The sequence below is a fragment of the Podarcis filfolensis genome (assembly GCF_964270895.1).
Source record: "Podarcis filfolensis genome assembly, chromosome: 3".
In the NCBI taxonomy this organism is placed as follows: Eukaryota; Metazoa; Chordata; class Lepidosauria; order Squamata; family Lacertidae; genus Podarcis; species Podarcis filfolensis.
In genome coordinates this window covers 50,906,691-50,922,037 of record NC_139606.1, presented here as the reverse complement: position 1 = coordinate 50,922,037, position 15,347 = coordinate 50,906,691, and the positions used below count along the sequence as shown (strand labels likewise).

Genomic DNA, 15,347 nt, shown 5'->3' with positions numbered 1-15,347 from the left:
GCAAAACACTAGTTCTGTGGGCCTCGATCAGCATCTACTGTATTGGCCTAAATATAAGCCGCACTCTCCCCCCCCCTCCAGTTACGACCGTGAAAAGTTAAAGTGCAGCTTAAATTCACAACCTTACAAAAATGGGCTTCTACAATATCGCTGCTGAAACAGACATACGGCAAAACGGAATGGGTGTGAGTGCCTGCGGAATTTTAAGGGAGCGGCTTATATTCGGGTATTGTCTTTTTTTCTCCCTCCCTTGAATTTTAAAGGTGTGGCTTATATTCGGGTGTGGCTTATATTTGGGCCAATACGGTATTAGTGACTAGAGAAAAGAATGTGTTAACAGCCATGTAAGCAGCTCCTATAAAGGTCACATTTTCTAACCAAGTGAAGGTACGTAGAAAGATAAGATGCCAAGGAAAGATGTTTAGGAATGATGCCCAGAATGAAACATACGCATCTATGTGGAAGAACACTGGCAAGTTTAGGTAGGCTAGGAGGTGAAAAAGTCTAGAATTGTTCCTTGTACAAGAATGGAGAAGTAATTTGTGTATTAGCCCTTAGTCTGGCAAAGCACAGAGAGGGGTCTGGAGCATCACCAAACCAGGGATAGTGAGATAGTGAGTGAGAGTGAGTGAGTGAGAAAGAGCCTGTATTTCCAGTTAAATGCTTTTTCCAGTTTTGCTAAAAAAAGCTAAAAGATTAGAAGGAATGAGATCACCAAGGAGGAACAGAGAACTAAGCCCCCCTCCTAAACAGCTTTTTAAGTAAAGATATTCTTTTTAGATGAAATATTGGATTTTGATCATATCCATTATACCTGTCAACTTCTAGTGAGAAACGAAGACCTTTTTTGTGGACAGATGTTATATATAAAAAGGAAAACAACAGCACAGCTAAGTGCATTTTTAAACTTGGAGATTTATTTTGTTTTAATAAATCTGACACCAGTCAGGGAGAAAAAAAAATGGTGTGAGCCCAGAACAACCAGAAGCATCTTAAAAGTGCTTCGTTTTCCCCATAGAAATTTGTCTCTGTTAGGTTTTGAAATCAATCCATAGGCTCATGAGCTCTTCCCCCCTCCCCCCATTGCCCTCCCTCCAGTCCTTCACCTTTTTAATTTTTCATTTATTTTATTTTTTTAAAAAGCGAGCTTGCTCGTCGGGTGTAGTTTTCCAAGCCTTCACAGCCCTAATAAATAAGGAGCACCTGTAAAACAGTAGCTTGACTTAAGTGAATCTGTACAAAGGAAAATATAGAAATACAGTATGTACATAGTGCCCTCAGTACACCATTACTATAAGGCTCGGGTTTGATTGGCTTTTAAAACCCTGCCCCGCCCCGCGACTCTTTGAAGCACGCCCTGTCCAAACTGCTTCCTGTATGCTAATTACAATAGCCTTGTAGTAAAGGTGTACTCCGGGCATTGTAGCGTGAACAATTGCTTTATTCAAGTTAGTAAACAGTTACACTGGATCACAAGGTGATTTGAACTTTTTTTTTTAATGATCCCCCCTCCCCATTCCCCCCCTCCACCTTAGTATTTTGTCAGAATGGGATACTCCACAATTGTTTTACCAAATCAGTGCCGGCATACATGCTCTAGTGTTCTTTTGGACTCTTGGCTACAACTATACAAGTGCACACAAGTAAATTCTACCCTGTTATCCTCCACCCACCGACTGAGGATCGAATTGCACATTTTCTTTTTAACCATGACAGGAGAAAGCAAACAGTGAAACAGAATCATGGGGGCTCTCTTCTCACTTTACCCCTGTGTTTTCATTGGCTTGGCCATACCTTTCTAATTATCATGAAAGGGGTCTGCATCTGGCGAGATTGTCTCACTGGCTTCCTGGATCACTGAAAAACCATCAGGGTTGAAATTTCATCCAAGTCTTTCATAACACCCAGCAAAATATTTCCCCCAGATAGTTTTACACCTTGAGGGGATCCCTTTTCTTCTTCTTCTCCTTCTTCTTCTTCTTTTTTGGTCTTTAGTTCAACACTCTTGCTCTGTTCCCAAATGGGGTGCTATTTAGGGGAATTGAAAGAGAAAGCTGAGAGGAATAAACATTTACTGAGTTCTCTTGGCATTCAGTCTCTGAAAAACCACAGTATAAACTATTCATGCTGCTTCTTACTCTGTCAAATAAAAATTAAAAAAGCCATAAAAGTGTAACACTGAAAATATGGCGTTAAAAAGGATAAAGGTGGCCTTTGTAAAAAATAACAAGGGGGGAAAAAGTATATTAGCCAATAAAATATTCTAATAACTCTTCATTTAAAAGTGCATCATGGGCAGGAGATAGAGATGACGCTGAAGTGTCAATAACTCCAGTATAACCCCTTCATCCCCCCTCCCATCAAAAAACGCGAATAGGTCCGAAACCATACAATGCAAATCACAATTCTTAGTGTAGCAGCAAAACCACAGCAGTTTTTGGGAGAGAGAGAAAAAATCCATTTCATTGTCCAGCCTCAAATATCTGAACCTTGAAGTCAGTGAGGGGGAAAAGTACATACATTGGTCCATGTGGCTTTAGAAATCAAGAGGAAAATCCTCTGTCGGCAAGAAACCAAAGGGAAAAGGGAGAAGGGGAGATGGTAGTCGGAATGCTGAGCGTACTTCGTGGGGTCCGTGATGTGCTTACAGTCTTCTGAGCCAAAGGCACCCGAGGGATTCAGCCTTCCCTCCGAGAGAATTAATGGCGGGAAGTGGCTTTGCTTGCTGGACTTTTAACCAGAAGGGGTGGTGAGTGGACCAGCTGGTGTTGTTTGGTGAAGTAGCATGGTTTGCTCTGCTCCCTTTCTCCATGCAAGGTACCCTGTCAAAGTGAGCATTCCTGTAAAAACAAAGGCAGGCAAGTCAGTGTCCACCCTGCATCCTTATGATTCATCGCAGGTGGGAATGATGGCATGTTCTGATCAGACCCTGGGCATGCCTGCTACCACCTGGGAAGGACACATTTACAGTTTTCCTACTTAGGCTCTGATACCATGAAAATGTGTCAGCACAACATTACACCTTTTCCTTTTGGCGTACAAAATGGTAGCAGGTGATGAACGGCCAACTTGCAGTGTGAGAAAAGTACAAAACTCACATACTATTTCCTGCTCCTTTTACTTGATGAAATGGATATTCTCATCTTGAGACCTGAAATAACCTTTGGGGCACAACCTATACTGGATTGATGCTTTCATAGAAATCCTATTGAAACAGCCACAGGATGCGCTTAGGACCCACAGGTGGAATTCAGAATTGCACTAAGAGGGATAGGTAAAGGTAAAGGTACCCCTGCCCGTACGGGCCAGTCGTGTCCGACTCTAGGGTTGCGTGCTCATCTCGCTCTAGAGGCCGTGAGCCGGCGCCGTCCAAAGACACTTCCGGGTCACGTGGCCAGCGTGACGAAGCTGCAGCTGGTGAGCCAGCACCAGCGCAGCACACGGAAATGATCGGCAAGTCCTAGGCACTGAGGTTTTACCCATAGCGCCACCCACGTTCCTACTAAGAGGGATAAGCATGCACAAAACAAGGTCTACACAGACCATTGGGCTTTTCTCCCTCTCCCCCTGTGTGCCCCCACATGGCCCCTAAATTTGTGCTGGGGGTTCCCCCAACTCTCCAGAGTTGATTTAGCAGGAGGTGAAGGGGTGATGTCCTATTGCGTGGGTGGACCTCATTCCACGCACATAACAATTTACAGTAGTTGAATCCCACTCAGTGTTTGGTGGGTTCTGACCTGAGAAACAAATATAGCCCTTCTTTTTCCTGGTTAGGAAATGAAGGTGTAGAACCTATGCAATTTTATTTTCCAGACCTCTAGATATATGAATGGTTCTGATGTGGAGAGCTGTAACATCCATGTCTTAGGCAGGAAACAGGTAACACTTTTTAAGATAGATAGCAGTGGTATGATGAGGCAACAGGTAGCATATTTTATTGCCTGTGGCCAAACAGGTCTGGTGAATTAGTTGGACCCTAAAACATTCTGCAAAATTGTTGGACCAGATACAGTAGTGAGATGAATGTGCTCACTGTGAGCAGTGATGCCTATATCATTCTACCTTCAGTATTCTAGGGGGGAAACAAACTCAGAGGCACCAGCTTCTCCAGACAATTAGGGAGGCCTGACATGACATCCTCTGAACATTGAGGGGCCCTGCCACCCTAAAAAAGAAAACACTGGGGGGTTTAAACTGTCTCTCCCTCCCCCCGGAGTTGGAGCCTATGACGCCTCTAGACTTGTCACATGATTTTCTCTAGACTTACCAATATTAATTCCACAATTATATTATCCACAGTTTGAGCCAAACAATCCTCTCCTTCTATTTCCAGAAGCAACTCATTATCTGAAATAAGCCAAGCTACTTCCCCCCAAAACAGGAATTAGCACAGCTTATTTTTGAGCCACTCCAAATCTGTCGCCTGCTGTTCCACTATTAAGTTTAATAAAGTGACGTTGCAGCCAGATAAATTAGAATCAGTACCAGGGAAACTAAAGAAGCATTAATGTTAATACTAATTTTTGAGAAGTGTCTTACCCTGAGCAGTTACATTGTATCAACAAGGCTGGGCTCTGCCCTTTTGGTTGCATGCTTTATGTCAAAAACTGACAGGACAAAGGGGAGGAGGAAGAGGATCTAAGTGAGGGGTGTAGCCAGGACTGGGACACACTGGGGCAAGCTGGGGGTGGGGAAGAAAGTACTCACAGGGTGGCGAGGGATGACGAGGTGACGGCGGTTAGTACACAGGAATGAAAGCAGTAGGACTCATCACCAGAGCCAGAGGGGCCCCTGTCCCCATGAACATGGTGGGCTCCAAGGTGTAGGGAGGAGCAGGAGGGTGCTCTAGGATGTTGAGGCAAGCAAGGGCCCACAGCCCAGCTCCCTAGCTCTGGGAGGAGGGGTGTGATTCCTCAACTGGAGGAAGCTTGGAACAGATGCTGCAATCAGCAAAGTACAAAAGGGAAGCAGAGCTGAGGGGCTGTGTCTGCTCAGCTGTCCATGCTGATAGACCTTGGCTTGGATGATCCTGGACAACCTCTATGGGACTGTGCTGCTGGTTTGATTCTGCACTGTATCCTGACTGCTGGACTGCAGACCTGGCTACTTGGATTGTCCCTAGACTGTGTTTCCTGACCCTTGGACTTTGCTTGTGTGGCTTGACCCCTGGACTTGGACTTGACATACTGACTTGCTGCCAGGTAGGCTAGGGGTTCAGGACTTTAGTGCTAAATTACCAGTGTGGCATAGTCATTAGAATTTGGATTTAGACTGGACAGACCTAGGTTCAAATCTCCACCCAGTCATGAACATCATTGGGCCAGTCACTGAGCCTAATGTACCTCATGTTGGAGGGTGCTGTCTATGGCAGGCTTACCTGGCAGTGGCTAGATCAACCCATTCTACACCAAAAAAAAAAAAAAAAAAGATTGTTGTTCTGCTGTTGTTGTTGTTTTAAAGTGAGCCCAGAACCCATCAGTGGTGGGCCCAAGGATGCCTAGTGCCAATGCTGGGCCTCATGGTTCTTCCACCATCTTCTAAAATCTGAACTGATCTTACTGATTCATCAAACTCGTGGCATGGGCAGTTATCTTCCTTTCTGCACTACTTCAAGCTTTCCTTGGGATGCTGACAGTCCACCTAGTCCCAGGGGTGGATCTCCTATGAAACTAATGAAATTTAAGTTTCAGGGTCCCCCAATCTCATAGGTGCCCCAGAAGTGACTTTAGTCCACATCACTTTTTAAAAATTGGGTCTAGTAGACCCAATACAAGTCGCATGACTCAAATCATTTTATGATGCATCATGCATGTATATAACATTTCCCTAATTTGTGTGTATGTGTGTGTGTGCGCGCACGTACACACACACACACACACCCCATAGCTGGAAAAGTCTTATTTACACCCGTGCCTTTGACATGTCAGATAATCCAGTACAACAATTTTATTCAAAATATGTCATGCAGTAGTAAAGGTGTTTTTATTACAAAAATAAAATAAAATGTGGCAATCTATTATGGAACAACCTCATTGAAGAAAACAGTGATTTCCTAGACCTTGTTGCTGGCTGCGAAGGAACCCCTATAATAGTTCAAGCTTTAGGGCCTTGAAAATGTAGGCCTATTCCACTGGCCAATCAACTGATTGATGAGAAACTGCAAGAAACACAAGGTGTACCTGCACAGAAAATATTCATGTTTCCAGTGTGACATCTTAATACCACTACAGAAGGGAGAGAGCTGTTGCCACCAAAAGAATGGAACCATAGGTTATTAGGAAATCCCGTGCCAGCGTTGCAGCTTGCGTCATATAGATGCAGCAGCCTCTGGTAGATTTGCTTTCATTCCCATTTGCTATTTAGACAGATGAGACAGCATTGTGGATTTAGCTCAGGTTGCTGGGATCAGATGCAAGCTAAATAGGAACACCTGGTGCCCCAAAGAAGCCAAATGTAGACTTGCCCTTTAAACCTGAGGGACACGTGCATTTAAGGTCAAGGCAGTGGTGTGTCTTGGCACATGTAACGTGTGTAGCTGTTTCTCTTTCCTTAAACTACCTGCATTTAAAGGTTCTGCCTTGCCAGTGTGCTAACAAGCAAATAATCGCTTCCTAATCCAATTCATATTAATGTTATGATTCACTACCAACAACTTGTATTGTCAGTATTACAACACAAGGTAGATATTTTGAGTCTCTACTTTTTGAATCTCTATGTGAGGGCTCAGGGGAAAACAGAGTTTGTTTTGGTGGGGACTGTTTTTTCTGATTTATTTCCAATAAATTGGCGAAAACTTGGGGAAATGGGTTTTCCTCCGATTCTTCCTGTCCACCCCCCAACCCAGCCTTCTTTGCTTTTGAGTATTGGGAATGTGTTGACGCAGGCTAGCAGATTACCGTTCCCTAACGTGCTGCAGTGCAGTAGTTGATCCAACAGAGCAATGAATGTAAATGCTGTTGGTGACAAAGAACCGGAATACGCCTGGCTCCTTTGGGACAGAAATGGGCTCGGAGCAAAGTCAAGCCCATAATTTTCTAAGGGAGGCTCTGCTGAGGTCATCGACCACAAGCGTGAAGCTGAGGCAGCCCCTGTAAACGCTTCGGGTTTGCCTGTTATGTGCATGAATTCTGTTCTTCTTAAAAACCCTGAAAGTAGTTCAAGGTTTTCCATTAAAGCCTTCCCTTTTGAACAGCTGGTGATTTATCCCTCCTTCCCCATAAAGTGATATAAATGACACCACATCACTGGAGCTGGGAGAAACATTCCAAGTGCAAAGCCAGGCCAACAACATATTATTTTGGGAGAAACAACAAGCTGGGAGCCATGGAAATAGTCAGTGTGTGGTTTAGCTCAGAGAGTTCTTACTCAATTCCAACCGCCATTAACACGCATTGTCTTCAGTTCCGTACATCTAGTGCCTTGGTTTACATGGATCAGGTTAGACATACAGAGCTGCTACTTATTTTGTGTAGCTCATGCACTACAGAAGTGGGATAAATATTTTCCCCTCCATTTTATTAGATTATGACTCAGGAGAGGTGAAGGTGACAACTGTATGTGTGCTGTGCTATAGATGGTCCATAATTAAACATGGGTAGAAGCCTATGGATATTGAAATACTTTCTGCTCACAGGAGGGTTTCCTCTAGTTGAAATGCTTCAAGGTCAGATCTTTGTCAGATAAATGGGAGTAGTGGGGCAGCTGCATTCTGGTACTCTGCTTAAGGATCCTGGCACTCGTACGATTGCATAATAGGTGTGATGCATGTTTCCCCTTGCCTTGGAATTTAAGTACCATGCAAAGGCATTCAAGTGGCATTGTCAAGAGATACATATGCCTGCAGGCTGGCGTATGAAGGATTTCTCAAGCAAGAAAAAATGCAACCAAATGCCCCAATTCATTTTTAAATGGCAATGCTGTTTTGTGCTGCGTGCGGCTAATAAAGTTCTTGGGAAGAGCGCTGTAGCTGTGTGCATGTTGTGAATAAGTCTAACCTCCCACGGAATTATTCTGGGCAACACTGAGCACAGCACCCCATCTTTCATTATTTGACCAAACATCTAGGTTGTCTGTCATAATACTAGTGTCCATTTCCCTTACACCAGACGGCAACTTTAGGACCTGATCTTTCAGTCCCACTGTTTAATCATGACTGCTTGTGATTCAAATAGCACCATGGCTCAAATTACTATGAGCACCACCAGGGCCTCAGTGGGTACACTTCCTGAACAGCGAGTCACCTGGTGGTTCTGACTAGATATTATGAACAGCATCAGGTTAGCAGGAGGGCCAGGGGAAAGATAGGCACTGATGTCTAGACTCTATATATCTGGATTCTAGAGAAAGGTTAACTTACTAAAAACATGCAAGGCCAAACTCAGCTAACATGTTTCTTTCAGGCCTATGACTTGGTGATATATGGGTCAGGAGTGCCAGCTTGGCCTCGGGACTGTGGGTGCCATGCAGCATGCATGGCCCTGGCACCAATATTTGTGGGTGCCCAGCCCCTTCATGGGAAAATTTGTGGCTGCTTGGGCAGCCAGGGCCCAAGGGAGTTGGCACCTGATATGGGATAAACTTTGGGCTGCTCTGCAGGTTCCCTTTACATAAAAAGTTGAGTTAACACACATGCAGAATAGCATGACATCCATATTTAAAGTGAAGAAGCTTAATAGCAATGTATGAAACTGCAGTGAACTCACTGTTCACCTCTTCCATATAACCATTCATACATCAAAATGCCTGTGAAAAAGGAGTCTTTTGATGAAAAACATGCAAACAAATGAGCAAACAAACACACAAACAAATAAACTTTGAAATGGTAGCTTCATACAAAACATACAGCTGTCTAAGGCAACAGCACACGTACTGTAGTTCACAATGACAGCAAGGCTTACACTTAACCACATAGGCTCCTCATAAGTAGCTTAAAATTACTCTAAATATAGGGTGAACATACTAATAGGTTGTTAAGATGCAGAACTTTGCAGACAAATCAAAGTCTGATTGTTTGCTTCATTCTACACTATCCAAGCTCCTACGTGTCTGCACTTCCAAAGGGAAAGGTTTTGTTACACAGTCTGAGTTTTCAAAACAAGGATTGAAAACTGGAATTTAATTGGGGGTGGGGACTGGAGGATTTTTTTATATAAAAAATACAAATTCAGTTTGATCTTTTTGTCTCTACATAATTTGTTATTGTAGGTTGGCTTAAATTTAAGCAACATTTTAGGAACATTTGAAAAACTAATCCAGCTGCAGGGTGGATCTTATTACAAACTGAGGCACAAGTTAAACAGGAATATCATACTTTCAAATACCACGAAGAGGCCTAGAGAAATAAATCCTTGGATATAAGACGGAGAAAGGGGACCTAAACCTGCTGTAAGCCGATGCACTGGGAGTTTAGCAGACTGGTCATCACAGAGTTAAATAAACATAGATTACTTAGCTAGGTATCAAATTCAGACTCTTTCTCTGGCTTGTATAGTTTTCATATTTACCTTTTTTGCATTCCTTTTCTGGTGCAACAAACATACCTCCAGCCACAAACACCTTTCACATAGTGGGAACAAATCACACAAGGTACCTGATGGACAACGCACAGCATAACTGAACAATAAGGCTCAAATCTGATATAATAATGTGTTGTAGGCTTTGCTGACACTGTGGCCTAAGGACAAACCTGAGACAACAATCTATCTAGTTAAAGTGCTTAAAGAACGGCTAGTCTTATCTCTTTCCAGGTTTGCATATTGAAGGACATAGATGCCACTTCACTTTTATTTTCCCTGATGCGCATGTGGAGTTTTAACTGTGTTCTCAATTCCAGCTGTCGCTGTTCAATTATGCCCGTGGTTTCCATAATTGCATTAATCAAAAATAGCCAAGAACTTTGCTGGGCTTTAAGCCAAAGTGAAGATGGTTTGGGAGAAGGAGAACTGGTCCACCATACTAAGAATCCATAAATGGTGCTAGCCTGGGAAATATTTACTTGGTTTTTATTTAGTCTGAGCACATCCAATGGACAGATTCTAGGTTTGAAAGAGAAATAAAGCAGTGCTTTTTGCAGGAAACAGATCACATTGGATCTGGACAACTGCCATGGGATACATAAATGGCCAATAATGAAGAAATAGGTTGGGCAAGCAAATCAGAAGTAAGGTGAGCCAGAATGGAATAGTGGCTAGATAATTGTATTTGGATGTTGGAAGCTCACATTCAAATACCCTGTCATGAAATTCAGTCCGATGGCATTAAGCCACTTGCTGTCTCTTAGACTAACTGACCTCATAGGATTAGGGTAGAATTAGACATTATGAGGAAAACAGTTCCTAATCCTGTATTTTCTTCCTGATTCTTATGATGGGGGCTGGGGACTTAATTCATCTCCTGCTCACTGATTTCCCTTGGCAAATGCCCTCATACATAAAGTTGTGTTCCCCGCTCCTAGCGGCGAGGCTCCAAAATCGGATTTGAGTGGGAAATATGGAGCATTTTCAGGGGAGGGTTAAGGAAGGGTTATACATTCCTGTCCCTCCACCCACCGATCAGCCTCTGTGGCTGCCCCCAACCCCACACTTTTCTTGGCAAAATATGAGGTTGAGATTATGGATTTGCTGAGGAAAAGTGTGGTATGGCCCTAAGCCAATATTATCAGTGAGCTAGTTTGCATCTTCTATCTTATTTATTTTTCTAATGTTTAACTGTGTGTCTGTATTACAGTGGTACCTCAGGTTACAGACTCTGCTAACCCAGAAATAGTACCGCGGGTTAAGAACTTTGCTTCAGGATGAGAACAGAAATTGCGCTCCAGCGGCGCAGCGGCAGCGGGAGGCCCCATTAGCTAAAGTGGTACCTCAGGTTAAGAACAGTTTCAGGTTAAGAACAGACCTCCGGAACGAATTAAGTTCTTAACACGAGGTACCATTGTACTTCTGTTCTCTTTATTACATTAAATTACTTTACTTGCCTGGTTATCATGGTGTGGTCCATGTTGCATTTCCTAAAGTCACACATTTCCAAGTTAGCATATGGAGTTTAAGAGTATGTTTGAGGTAGAATAGTTGCAGGGCTCCCGGTGCTAAAGCAGAGACAGAGAGTCCCACAAGCACCTTACAGCACTTCCTGACTGTTATTCCCTTATGGCTGCCATGGAGCAGGACTTTACTGGCACTTCTTCCAATGTCTACTAGATGTTACACACAAATATATGTAGTGAAAACCCAAAACTTTTTTTTTTTTTTTAAGCAGCCTCAATAGACTAATTCTGGCTGCGAAAGCAGTAAGGGAAGGGAATACTTAACTGTTCTCCCACTGCTCAAGTTGTCCCTCCATCTATGAAGGCCCACAAGCAGCTCTCTCAACCCCAATTCTTGCACCTGTCAACATTCTAGGTGCATATTTATCTGCATATATGCACATCTGGTACCCTACAGAAGCCAACTCAATGATTTTTACTGGGAAAATGGGTTGTGGGGAAGGATTACGCAACATTTCCCTGTCCTTTCTCTGCTCAGAATAGCAGCCTCCAGAGGATGCTTTTCATTTTAAGAGTCCTGTTGGGGCTTTGGTTCTGTATATGTGTTTACTAGCCCATCACAGATAGGAACATGAGTCTGAAGGAAAGAAAAAAATAACTTCCAAAGATCGGCATCCTGGTACATGATAGTTGCTGACTGAGATGCATCCTTTTGTTGGAGGTGTCCTTAAACATTAGTTTGTCAGAAGCATATGCCATCCTGAGCTGCTTTGGGAAGAAGGGCAGGATATAAATTTAATAAAACAAATAAAATATCAGCAGAAAGGTTGTAAAGGAAAAGCCTAATGCATGAATTCAGAAGGCTGCTTTGTTACATGTCATGGATCTGAAGCTTGAAAGCTGCTTAAAAGGCAAGTTTTGGGCTTCATAAATTAAAGTTTTGTATGCCTTCTCAGCCAAAAATGATTGTCCAGCAACCAGCAATCCTATACTGGGAGCAATTTGCTTTATTTTTGTTTCAAGTTACTTGAGACCCACAACTTAAGATCTCTGATCAACTGGATGGGGAGCTAGAAAAGAGCAAGCCCATATTTAAGTTATTCAACTCAGATTTTAAAATGGCAACTGGCAGGGGCTTCCCTTGAAGGATCTTTGTTTCAAAATTTGTATAGCACAGTTGGTTACTCTATATTCTGCTTATGAAGCAATGCATATTGGCATTTTCCTGATAAATATTAAGGTTGTTCTATGAGGAGAAAATAAAAGGTCTTTTGTGGGGGGGGGGAATAATCCCCCCACAACAACTTGGGGTAAACATGTAACACATAGTGATGCCTGAGGGCTGATTCATATAACTCACTGGGTCCATGAATGGTACCCATGGAAATGTACTTGGTCATCTTGCTAATGCCAGCTTCGATTGTGGCCAGTCCTTTATTTGCATCCTCTACTATATGCAGGATTAAGCTTTTTTGCATCCATTTTTTGTTAGTATTCCACAAATGATGTTTTTTATATTGTCCCAAAAAGCCGACTCCTGCATGTGCAAGATTCTAGTCCAGTATTTAGTCAAGTGTGGCATTTAATTTTCTACTTTGGGGATGACTGGCAGGGGTGGGGGAGAGAGATAGATACAGTATGGCAGCTAAATGATATGTGTATAATTCAATCTTTTTCATTTTAGCAACTCCTTTCCTTGTAATGTAGAATTAAAATAATTCTATTTGGATGCAGCCAACTTCACATGGTTAATTTCGAAAGTTTTTCCTTCCTCAAATACAAAACAATTAAACCCAGAAAAATGTTTCTTTAACCAACATGTCCTAATCTCTCACTGTGAAGCTGGGACATGCAGAATTTTGGTGGGCTGTCTGAATTGTATCAGGCAGTATCAGCTTGACAGCCTTTACTCTGATGGCCAAACTTCTCAGTCAGTGGGGAATGTGTTGCTAATTAGTATTTCCAATAATCAAGTGTCAAGTAAATAGTGCATTTAGAAACCACTTCTAGAGTCTGGACATGCGCCTGAAATGGTGCTATTGTATTGACTGCCTTGGCTTCAACTACTACAACTAGGATTCTCTCTGTATCACTGAAATGCTACCATGGACATACCTGCTCATTTTATTATTGCAGTAGGCTATGAAATACAGTGGTGCCTCACAAGGCGAAATTAATTCGTTCTGCAAGTTTTTTTGTCTTCCGAATTTTTCGTCTTGCGAAGCACGGTCAAGTCGCAACTGCACCTCCTCAAGCGGTTTTAAGAAAAAGGAAACAAACTCGCAAGATGTTTTCGTCTTGCGAAGCAAGCCCATAGGGAAATTCGTCTTGCGAAGCAACTCAAAAAACGAAAAACTCTTTCGTCTTGCAAGTTTTTCGTCTTCCGAGGCATTCGTCTTGCGAGGTACCACTGTAGATAGAATAAATTTTGTTAACATAAGCAAAGCCCATTGGAAATGTATTTTGTGCAGTTCCCATTCATTTAAATAGTTTTTGCTTAAAAATACACACAGAAAAGGCTTCCGGGATCAGAGCCGGATTTAGGTTTGATGAGGCCCTAAGCTACTGAAAGTAATGGGGCCCTTTATATGTCCAGCTGTCCTTTGTCAACAACAAATTGTCGCTGTTAGAAATGAGCAAACGAGTGATATTTTAGGGAGCAGGCTAGCAGGCGGGGCACATTTCTTACATCATAGGAGCCTACACAACACAAAACACTGTTGCTGTATGTAGGTTTCATTTTGTTTTTTATCTTATATTTTGGAAATGTGCATCCAGGTTTTCCCCCCCTTTAAATATTTTTGGAGGCTCCAAGAGAGTGGGACCCTAAGCTATAGCTTGTTTAGCTTATACGTAAATCCGGCATTGTCCAGGATACTTACCCATGACAATTAAAGGAGACCCATCCTTACAGCATCTAAGGAAAAACTCAATGTTGTACTCTTCCCACTGTTCCTTCAGTGCAAACTTTTCAGCTTGCCTGATAGAAACATCTCACCTCTCCTCCCCTTTGCACTGTTTTGCTGGTTCTCCAGACACCCCCTCAGGCCAGTTGTGGGGGAAGCATGGGGACAGAAGGGGGAAAAGTCCTGTAGTATTAGCAGGACTCATAGTGCAGGCTCCTGCTAGTGCACCTACTTAGATGTTAAAATCATAAGGGATGTATTCAACTATGTAAGTACAAGCTACAAATAAGAGAAGGTTCTGCACAAAGAAGTCTATTAATGTAAAACATGAGAGGGACCCACACAACCTTAAAACCTGCAATACTGGTAAACAATTAACACATTCATGAAACCACTGTAGAACACTGAGCAAATTAACCTATGGGAAAACCTGCATATAAAAATAATCATAATTCAAATTATGCAAAACACTCAGAATACTGGGTTGTGGCTAGCCACTGCTAACTCTGATGCACACACACAACCCTTCCCTGATTCGAGAAGCATTCCTTGTGCATGGCACTTGTAGGAGCTCTCCTAAGACAGGCAAGGGGCTACTAGCCTCACTGTAGATGTTGATATGCAAGAAGGCTGAAGAGAGCATGAGAGAATTACTGTTTGCATGCCCTACCTCATTACAGAATAAGAGGAACACTAAAAGCACTTTGCTGATGACCCCCAAAATCTCAGATTCAGCACTCTTTTGTGTGCTATGAGAAAGGAAATTGTAAGGAAAGAGGTGGAATTAGTGGTGGAGTTGCTGAATTAGTGATGATGGACAGTTGCTCTCTTTCATTGGCACTGTCTGCGCAACCATTATTATCTTGTAGTTGGATTTTTAATCTCTGTCTGCAGAACGTTGATGCATTGCTGAATTTGTACACAAGAGGTCTTGTGGTTGTATTGTGAAAGACTTCACTCCTCTTTTCTTGGAAATATAAGAGATAATTTAGTAACTCAGCTTTTTATTCCTAGAACTCCCCCAGCTGATACAGGATCTAAACTCCATATGGTCTTCAGTGGAGACTGACAATCTGCACCAGCTCAATTTCTTTGGCCAAGCTGTAGATGCAGAAAAAAACAACACAATTCTAGCAAATGAATGGTATTGGAAAACTGAAAACCATCACCGATCCCTGCCTAAAATGGTCTACTCCCTACGTGTCATAAATAGGGGATAAAAATGAGTGTTAGAATACAAAGTAAGGCCTTCTAAGCTATGAATTAACATCAAATGTCTAACTGATGTTACAGAGTCCCCTCAGAAAACAGAACAATGAACTTCTACTTGGAAAATGAAAATATCAACAACATATTTCAAAAAGAACTTTTAGGACGATAGACAATAATACCAGATTGTTAAAATAATAGGACAAAAGCTGTTCATGGTAATGCCTTCGCTGTTATTTTTCACATAAAAT

At 42.4% G+C, this 15,347-nt stretch overlaps 1 protein-coding gene across 4 annotated transcripts in view; it reads right to left on the bottom strand.

The window, feature by feature from the left end:
* Positions 1 to 895: 895 nt before the first annotated feature.
* Positions 896 to 15,347, bottom strand: part of SOBP (sine oculis binding protein homolog) — a 139,252-nt gene continuing 124,800 nt past the window's right edge. For all 4 annotated transcript variants that reach the window (XM_083608300.1, XM_083608302.1, XM_083608301.1 and 1 more), the window contains one exon: positions 896 to 2,840. The gene's annotated coding sequence lies outside the window, so the exon portion shown is untranslated. The remainder of the gene's footprint in view (positions 2,841 to 15,347) is intronic.